Below are 9465 nucleotides of genomic sequence, written 5' to 3'. Positions count from 1 at the left end.
GTTTCATGTCTTAAGTTTAAGTCTTTAATCCAGTGAGAGTCTAACTTAGTTAATGGTGAAAGGTGTGGGTCCAGTTTCAGTCTTCTACAGGTAGCGTGATTCCTCCTGCTTTGTTTTTATTCCTGAGTAATGTCTTGGCTATTCGAGGTTTTTTCTGATTCCATACAAAATTAAGTATTATTTTTTCAAGATGTTTAAAATATGACAGTGGAACTTTAATGGGGATTGCATTAAAATTATATATTGCTTTGTGAAGTATGGACATTTTAACAATGTTGATTCTTCCCAGCCATGAGCATGGTCTTCAAAATGAGAGATCCTTTCTTCTGCCTTTTCCACTCTGTTATGGAGGGATTTCACTGTGTCTTTCAGATTCTTGAGGGCTGCAACCTCTTGTCTCAGTGTTTCAAAATCTTTGATTATTTTATCTTTGAAATTGTTGAATTCTTGATACATCTTTTGAATAATTTCTTGAGAAATGTTTTGAATAATTTCTTGGGAAATCTTTTGAATAATTTCTTGAACTTCTACTTCCTTCCTTTCTTCCATTCTGTTAATCTTATTTGCTGTCCACATTGTGAACTTGATTTCTGACATCTCAGCCATTTGCTTGTGGATGGGGTCTTCAGTTGTGTCTGCCCCATTTTTCCTTGGGAAAGTTGATCTGTTCTGTTTATTTGAGTTGCCAAAGTTTTTCCACTGTTTATGCCCCATTCTGAGTTTACCTTGTTTAAAGGCCTCATCAGAACTGTTCAGTTGGTGGCTTCTTCTGGTTTCCCAGAGAGACAGGCAGAGCTTGTCTGTTGTCTTCTCCCAGTTCTTGGGTGCTGGGGCCACTGGGGTGAAGTCAAACGGCAGCAGTTGCATGAGAGTTTGTGTGGCTTGATTAGACCTCTTTCAGCTTGCCAGGGTGACCGGGGGGCAGAAGACTGGCATCAGCCAGATCAGTCTTAGTTCAACCCCTTTGGGACAACCGGTCAAACAGGGGAACTATAGTGGCTAGATGACTCCTAGTTCAGCACCTTGGAGCCGCCAAGGGGTGGGGGAATGGCAGTGGTAGTGCAGTGTATGCGATTGACCAGATAAGTCTTAGTTTGGCTCCACCAGTGTAGCTAGGGGGGAGTGGAGGACTCCTTCACCATTGCCTTTTGGATGCTTGTGGCGCTAGCAAGCCAATCTGTGCCTTCCCAGGGCGGGAGCCTGGGGTATGGAACTCCTCCACCTCTGCACTTGGCTCTAGCAAACAGTTGTGGGCTCACCCAGAGAGGTTGACTCCTCCACTGGCACCTGCAGGGTGCGCATGGCTGTAGCAAGCAGTTCTGCGCCCAGGCAGCATGGGTGCCTGAAGTGGGGAACTCCTCCACTGGACCCCATGTGGTGTGCCTTTCTCTAGAAAGCTGTTTTGGGTCTGCCTGGAATGGAAGACTCCTCCACCACTGCCTGAGGGATGCCCACAGTACTAGCAAGCAGTTCTGGGCCTGCCCAGAGCAAGAGCCTGGTGCAGGGATCTCCTCTGCTGCCCATGAGGTGTGAGACTCTAGGAAGCAGTTCTGGGCCCGTCCCAAGTGGGCGACTCCTTTGCCACTGCCCGTGGAGCATGCATGGCTCTAGAAAGTAGTTCTATGCCTTCCCAAAGCAGGGCTCCTCTGTGGCCACCCGCTGTCCACGGGAGGCGTGCAGCTCCAGCAAGCAGCTCTGGGTCCACCCAGAGCCCTGGAGTGGGGATCTCCTCTGCTGCCCGAGGGGTGTGCAGCTCTAGCAAGAAGTTCTGGGCCCTCCCAAATTGGAGGACTCCTCTGCCACATCCCGCAGGGTGCGTAAGGCTCTAGTAAGTAGTTCCGTGCCTGCCCAGCAGGGGATTCCTCTGTGACCACCCGCCACCTGCAGGAGGCGTGTGGCTCTAGCAAGCCATTCTGGCCCTCCCAGAGTTGGGGAATCATCTGCCACCACCCGCGGGTGTGCACAAGGCTCTAGCAAGTAGTTCTGTGGCTGCCTGGAGCAGGGGAACTCCTCTCCAGCAACCCACTGCCCGTGGGAGACTTGTGGCTCTAGCAAGCAGTTCTGGACCTGCCCAGAGCCCTGGAGTGGGGGTCTCCTCTACTGTCTGTGGGGTGCGCAGCTCTACCAAGCAGTTCTGGACCCTCCCAGAGTGGGGGACTCATCCTCTGCTGTCCATGGGGCTGTGCAAGGCTCTAGCAAGTGGTTCTGTGGCTGCCCAGAGCAGGGGAAGTCCTCTGCGGCCGGCCACTCGCTGCCTGCAGGAGGCGTGTAGCTCTATCAATCAGTTCTTAGCCCGCCCAGAGCCCTGGAGCAGGGATCTCTTCTGCTGCCTGTGGGGTGCATGGCTCTAGCAAGTAGTTCTGGGCCCTCCCAGAGTGGGGGCATCCCCTGCTGCTGTCCGCAGGGTGCACAAGTCTCTACCAAGTTGTCTTGTGCTTTCCCGGTGCAACGGACTTCTCTGCGGCCACCAGCCACCCGCGGGAGGTGGGCGGCTCTAGCAAGCAGTCCTGGAGCCTGCTTTGTAGCTGTATTTTGTGTTCTTAAATGCTCTTCCTTGGATTTACAGCTTGCTGAACTTCTTTCTGGGCTCAGCTCCCTGTCTTTGGCTTCATAGATTGTGATTCCAACCAGGTTTTATTCCTTTGCTCAGGAGCCTCTGACCAGGGTTGCTATCAGTTGGCCATCTTCCCAGAATCCCCCGAATTCGTTGAATTCTTGAGACAACTTTTGAAATGCTTCTTGAATTTCTAATTCCAATGTTGCCTCTATTCTATTAATCTTATTGCAATCCAAATTCTGAATTCCATTTCTTACATCTCAGCTGTGCGTTTATGAATGAGATCTTCCATTATTTCTGCAATATCCTTCCTTGGGGGGATTGATCTGTTCTGGTTATTCATGTTATCAGAGTTTTCCTGCTGATTCTGCTGCATGATAATTTTACACTGTTTGGCTATCTGAGCAGATAAGAAGTTGGGTTGGGGGCTCCAGAAGTAATGATTAACTAGCCCTTTGCCCCAGAGCAGGGACTGGTGTCTGTACCTTTTCCCCTAGAGTTTTTCCAAGGACCCGTAAATTGCTATGCCTTGAGAAACTGAGGGCCTGCTTGGTGTGGTGGGGCTAAGTGGCTCTCTCTTATTGTCAGCTGGTCTCTGTCCTACCCTACTGAATCATTTACTCTGAAGTCTCAGCTGTGGAGAATACCAGCAATTAAGTAACCCTACCCCCTACAGGCAACAATTGGAAAAGGAAAATCAAACCTTCCCACAACAACACACTCAGGTTACCACTTTGGATAGTCCTTGGGTGATTGGCCCAGTTCAAGGGGTCCAAATCAATTGTTCCAGTCAGCACTGGTCTCAGGTGGGAGAGTTCAAAAGGTCTCTAGCAACTAGATATTAGGGGTCTGCTGGCAGCTCAAGTATAACTCACTCTGCTGCTCCATGTCAGACTGACCCACCCAGCAAATAAATTAGTTTGGAAAGGTTGATTCCTCCTTTCCCAGCTTACACCTCTGTCACACCCAGTTACTGGTAACCCCACAGAGCTGTCACCCAGTTCCCTCCAATGAGAAGATGCTCCAGGGGTTTGTGCCTGCCTGAATCACAGGGAGATCTATTGTCTCCTCAGCCAGGCTGCCCCTCTACCACTATCCGGCAGGGGGAGGTGGGAACTGACAACCTTGGGTGCTTAATGGAGGCTGGGGAGGTTCACTCATTTCTAGCCCTGCCTCTGATTGATGTTGCTGGCAGAACAGAACAACTTCACAGAATTTGTTTCTGTCCTTGCTATATTCCTCTGTGGATCAGATGCTGTTTGAGCTCACAGAAACTGCAACTCAGCCCGTTTGTGCTGTCTGGTCTCAGGGTGGGCATGGTTAGCACTCACACTCAGCAGACTGACTGAGTGACTGGTTAGCACTGACTCAGCTGTCAGTTCCAGCCTCTGCCTTCTCGCATTTGTCTCAGCTTTGAACCCCTGAGGGCCAGGTGCATCTTAGGTTTCTTCTTCCTTTCTCTCTTCCTACTTCTTGTTCTCCCCCATCTGTCCCCGAGATGGCCATACTTGTGCAGGTTAATTCTGAACTCTGTATTATGTCTCTTTAATTTTTGAACATTTTAAAAATGTTTGTAGTGTTACAATTAGTCTTAAAATTGGATAGTATATGCTTTTGATGAAAATTGCATTAAACCAGGGGAGGAGCAAGATTGCATCTGAGTGTTGTAACCCAGGCCATTCCCATGCACCCCCCCCCCAGGGTGGCAGAGAACATGCTTCTCAGTCTGTTCCCAGGCCCTCTCCTTCCCTCTAGGGTTGCCAGGAACAGAATTGCAACCATTGTTACCCAAACTGTAACTATTGCTATCTGAACTGTAACCATTGCTACTGTAATCACTGCCACCCTAGCTGTAACCATTGATACCTAAACTGTAAACCCAAACTGTAACCCTGCCAATGGTGCCCTGCCAAGAGTGACATTTCTTGTGCATAAAAAAGGGTATAAAAGACAAAAAAAACAAAACAAAACAAACCCTGCACTTCAGGGCTGCTTGTCTTAGGACAACAGTCCCCTACACAGGCGGGAATAAATCACCAATAATTTACATCAGTGTGGGTCCAAGTCCATTTTTCCAAGTCCTTTAAGTTATTTCATTTGGAGGCTCCCAGAAAGATCCTTGCCCTTGTACCCCTGCCTGGACTCATTACTGGCTGTCAACTCCAGGGGAAGGCCTTGGAGAAGATGTCCCTTCATCCTAGAGTACTCAGCCATGTAAAAAACTCAGGTCACAGGTTTCCAAATTTTCTGTTTTGGTGATTTAATTATGGTGTCTTAAGTAAGTCTGTCTGGGTCTGTAGAGAATCTGGGGGGAACAATAGACTAGGCTGGATGCAGCCTAAGATTCTGTTCCTGAGACAGGGAAGACATTGCCTTGTCTCTCTGGGTTGTTTGTTTTTGTATTGTCATGTTTGCAGCTCCTTATTAAACTGTTTTGATATTAGTGGTCTCTTGGACTGTTCGGATTTGTAGGCTAGTCCTGTTCTGGTAAATTGCAGTTTTTTTATCGGGTTGTCTTTTGTTTTTTTTTTTGCAGTCAACTGTGCTGGCTCTCGTTTGTGTGTCTTTTGTATGTTTTAAGTTTTGTATAAGTGAGTAAGTGAAGAGTTAAATGTGACTCTGTGTCTGACTAATTTCTGCCTGTTGAATTCTGTTTGTGTTTTCTGTCCTATTCACTTGTAATTTTATGTTTGTAGCCAAAAAAGTAACTAACCAGCTTAACAAAGAGAAACCAGAAATTCCAGATTTTCAACTTTGAGAAGCAGGCACCTACTTGGCAAATATTAACTTGAGTCTACAAATCATGTTGGGGGGGGGTATAAAAAGTAAAGCCTGTGCCAAAAAAAAAAAAAAAGAGTTGTGGTTTAGGCAGTCCAGTGAACTTTATATATTAGTAAATTGGGTAACACTAAGATGGTATTTAATTTATCAATTCCAGTGCTTTATTCAGTGTCCCTTCAAGGTTCCTTTAGAAAACTCTTAGATTTCAATCCAGAGAAAGGCTCTGTATTTTCCTTCCTCTTCTTTTTCCTGGTAAACTGTTCACTATCCTTGAGACTAGGCATCACTTTCATTTCTATACTATGTATTTCCTAGTACACCTTCAATTTGTGAGTTTACAAATAACCTACTTATGTTAAAAATTCTCTTTCTGGTGATTAAAAAGTTAATACAAAGTTTGTTAAACCTACTAAAAAAACTGTGGTTGCTAAGTTACAAATAGCTTTGAGATAAGATGCCAGCTCTCAGTAGGAAATTTAAGGTCAATTACTCATTTGGGACTAAAAAAAAAAATCAGTCTCTTTTCTTTTTAAAATAGCAACCTGACATCACTCTGATTGGTACATATTCTACTGATCTTCACATGGTCTCTGAGGGGGGCAGGCTATAATTCCTTTGAGGGGAGGCACCCCTTGATAACATCCCAGGGCCCCTAAAAAGGGAACACAGAGGTAAGCCATTTTAAAATCTATTTTTAACTGGTGTCTACAAATATTAATTAACTATTAATAGTAATTCTGTTATGCCTATTTGTTATAAATTGCTATGAAAACAAGTAACTGTTAAAATCATTTGTTGTAAAACCCTTAAAAACCTCCAAGGGAAGGCCAAAGAGATAACTTTAAACAGGGACCCCAGGTTGCCAGGCTGTCAACATCCATCTCCAGAAACATCATTGAAATAAAAACAGGGGTCCAGTCAACCCCTGGGGTGTTAGATCACTCACAGGCCTGTCAAAAAGTCTTTAAAAATGTATTTTGGTTCTGATTCTAGGAGGGCAAGAGTGTAAAAGTAAATGTAAACTATTAGACTGTGTTCATAGATGTGATCATTTGTTCAGTGTTTATTGAAAGATTGGTCTCGGCCTGAAACAAAAAGTATTAAAAACATTTATGAGTAGGTTATAGATCTTTTCTTTCAAGGGACTCTTCAAGACTTTATTCCTTCTGAAACTACCTTATTTACTTATTTAGCCCCCTCACCGTCTGGTGCCTTTTTGGCCTGGCAGTCATTGACCTCTTCATCTTTATTATTGCTATTAGACGTCATATCCCCCTAACTCTTTGATGCCCCATCATCATTGAACATTTGGATCCCTCCTTTTTCTTTTTAACATTTGCCTGATTGTAATATTCTTAGTTGCCATCAGTCAAAAAAAAAGTAATTGGGTAAATTTACATTTATTTTGTCATCCAATCACATTTACTGTTATGAAGGCAACAAAGTTGCCACTGGCAACAGCAGGGATGACTTGCTAAAAATTCAGACATAGTAAAAGGGGATTTGATTTTTTTCACTGCCTACTTTCCCACTTCACTACCTCTATCTTCCCTCCTAGGACCATCCTCAGCCAGTCTATCTGCCTCAACAGGTGACAGTTGCCAACAAAAACCATTAAAACAAATAATACTGGGTTAATAAATTGCCTCATTTGTAGATGAAAGCATACCTTTACAAACTGAATGAGTATTCTAACAAAGGAACAAACACGGCCTTAAGCAGAGTTATTAGGTCTTTGCAGTTTTTATCTGGAAAAAAAATCAGAGTGTGTACTTCCTACTTAGAGTGAAGCCTTTCAAATGTTTAGAACTGCTTTATTCATAACCTTACTAAAACTCAAAAGGTATAACCCGTGATGTGTTTGTGCCTAGAAATAAAAATCTAATTTCTAAGCTTACCTGAGCCTGAAAAATAAAAATTTCCTGTTTAGCTCTGGTTAAAGAAATCCTGTATCAATGTTATATTTCACAAATGTCTCTCATTTGTAAAATGTAATAATTTGGTTGCCTAAAAAAAGGGTGCTGGGTCTTTATCAGAGAAAAATTCTTGCCTTCTAAAACTTTCTAATTATCAGTTTAGCAAGTAAATAGTTAACTGTAATCCTGTTTTGTAAGACATGAATTTTAGGGAGTAAGAAAATTAGACAGAAAGAAAAATGACATTGTATAAGAAAAGAATATTGTGTAATAAGTTTATCCTGAAACAGAATAGTTGTTTAAAAGTGAGAGGCAAGATAAAAATTGAAGAAGATTTAAAATATTTGTAGATTGCCTGTACAGATTAAATAAAGGTCATAAAAAGATTTTGTAAATTTTAAACCTTTGATATTTGACAAAATTTCCAAAGTAAAAACTCTAAATTTAGGGCTTGGTGCCCAAAGCAATGTTGTTTTGGCACCAGCCACATGAACAGAGACTGGCAGGTTCCAAACCTGAAAAAAACAAATGAGACTTATTTAATTGTTTAAAAGTGTATGAAGGCATTGTCAAATATGAAATGGTAATTAATTTTATATGAATTATAGTTAATTCATCTAAAAAAAGTGTTTTTTATGTAGCTGACTGAGTTCAAAGTTAAGAAGAAAAAATAAGACTGGTTAACACATCTATGAATATTGTTAACTTAACTTCAAACAGAACAGAAATCAGTTACATGGAACTGGGCTAGTTTGTTATAACTTTTAAAATATCGTTGGTTCTTTCTGTGTTTTCCCTTAGCTATTATAACTTTTCAAACAATGTAGGTACTTACAAGCAGAATTTAAAACTTGTAATTCTCTCTCTCCTTGATTTCTCCAGAATTTAAAAGCCATTTGCAAGTGCTCTTAATTGCTAAGAATACAGTTAGTTGCATAAGTTCAATAAGAATATGTTTTGTTCTATAAGACATGATAAAAACACTGGTTATTTTACCAAGGCTTTGGCTGGAATAATGTTTCCAGAAATGTCCGGACTGCATTAAGGAATTAAGGTTGACTTTGTAAAGCCAATAAAAAGCCCTGTGAAAAACTGGCTAGATACCCATCAGCATTCCTGATCTATAGTAACTAATGAAGGTAACTTCCTGACAGGTCTGGGAGTTGAAATATGCTTAGGAATCTCAAGAGAAAAGAAATTTACCCATGCATACAGGTATCTAATGGCACAGATGAAACCTGGGCTCATGAAAGGCTTCAAGTCCAACTAAAATTCCATACAAAGAATTCTAGAAAAGCCAATTTTAAAAAAGAGCCTAGATGGCTAATAATTAATTATTCGTACTGCACTATAATCAAATAATCAAATCCAGTATACTGTAGACACTGTTTATTTTAATAACTGCCTTAGTGGAGAAAAAATTAGAGAGAAAAAATAATTCAAAAATGGCTATAGCCCACTTGTATTATTAAATCCCAGCCTTGTCTGTACTAAATTGATCTGTTAAATGGGACTAAGATACTAGCCAAAAATATTACAGAGCAATGTGCATAAACAAAGCCATAGGAACAGGAATTAATAAACTCTGCCAGAAAACAAAACTTAATTAAATACAGGCCTTGCTACTAGTATTGTTCAAAAAACCTCTGTCAATTCTCTACAACTTAGCAGGAATGCCAAAAAAACAAACAAACAAACAAACAAAAAAAACCCCAAAAACAAAAAACAAAAAACTGGAAAGTAGTAAGAAAGATCTTCACTGAAGCAATTGACCATGTTTTGTTTACACCATCATCTTAACCACATGCACAGCAGTATGAAGATGAAAAAAATCCTCACCTGGAATCATCACAGCTGGCTAAATAAACTTCACTACCCCTTGGCTTTTAAGGTCGTCAACATGCCCTGCTCCAGCCACATACTGGAAGATGGCTGGTCAATGCATGGCTGAAGCCTGAGGAAACTCCACAAAGGACTTATTTTATTTCTTTATTTATTTTTTATTTCTTTATTTCTTTCTTTATTTATTTATTGAATGGTAACTGTGTACATTGATACACTTTGAGGGTACAGTGTGGTGTTTTCACACACAATCCAAGACATTTCCATCAAACTGGTTCAGATAGCCTTCATGTAACTTTCTTAGTTATTATGTCAAAACATTCATATTCTACTCATAGAAAGATTCACTTGTACCCTTGCAAGATGAAC

General features: G+C 41.8%; 1 pseudogene; it reads right to left on the bottom strand.

Moving 5' to 3' along the window:
* LOC100955946 overlaps positions 1-6607 on the bottom strand; it is a 54787-nt pseudogene extending 48180 nt beyond the window's left edge.
* Between the last annotated feature and the right edge of the window lie 2858 nt (positions 6608-9465).

The sequence above is a fragment of the Otolemur garnettii genome, unplaced genomic scaffold (genome assembly GCF_000181295.1).
Source record: "Otolemur garnettii isolate 467f Iridium unplaced genomic scaffold, OtoGar3 scaffold00296, whole genome shotgun sequence".
In the NCBI taxonomy this organism is placed as follows: Eukaryota; Metazoa; Chordata; class Mammalia; order Primates; family Galagidae; genus Otolemur; species Otolemur garnettii.
Note: the sequence above shows the minus strand (reverse complement) of the source record. Positions and strands in the feature narration are given on the sequence as shown.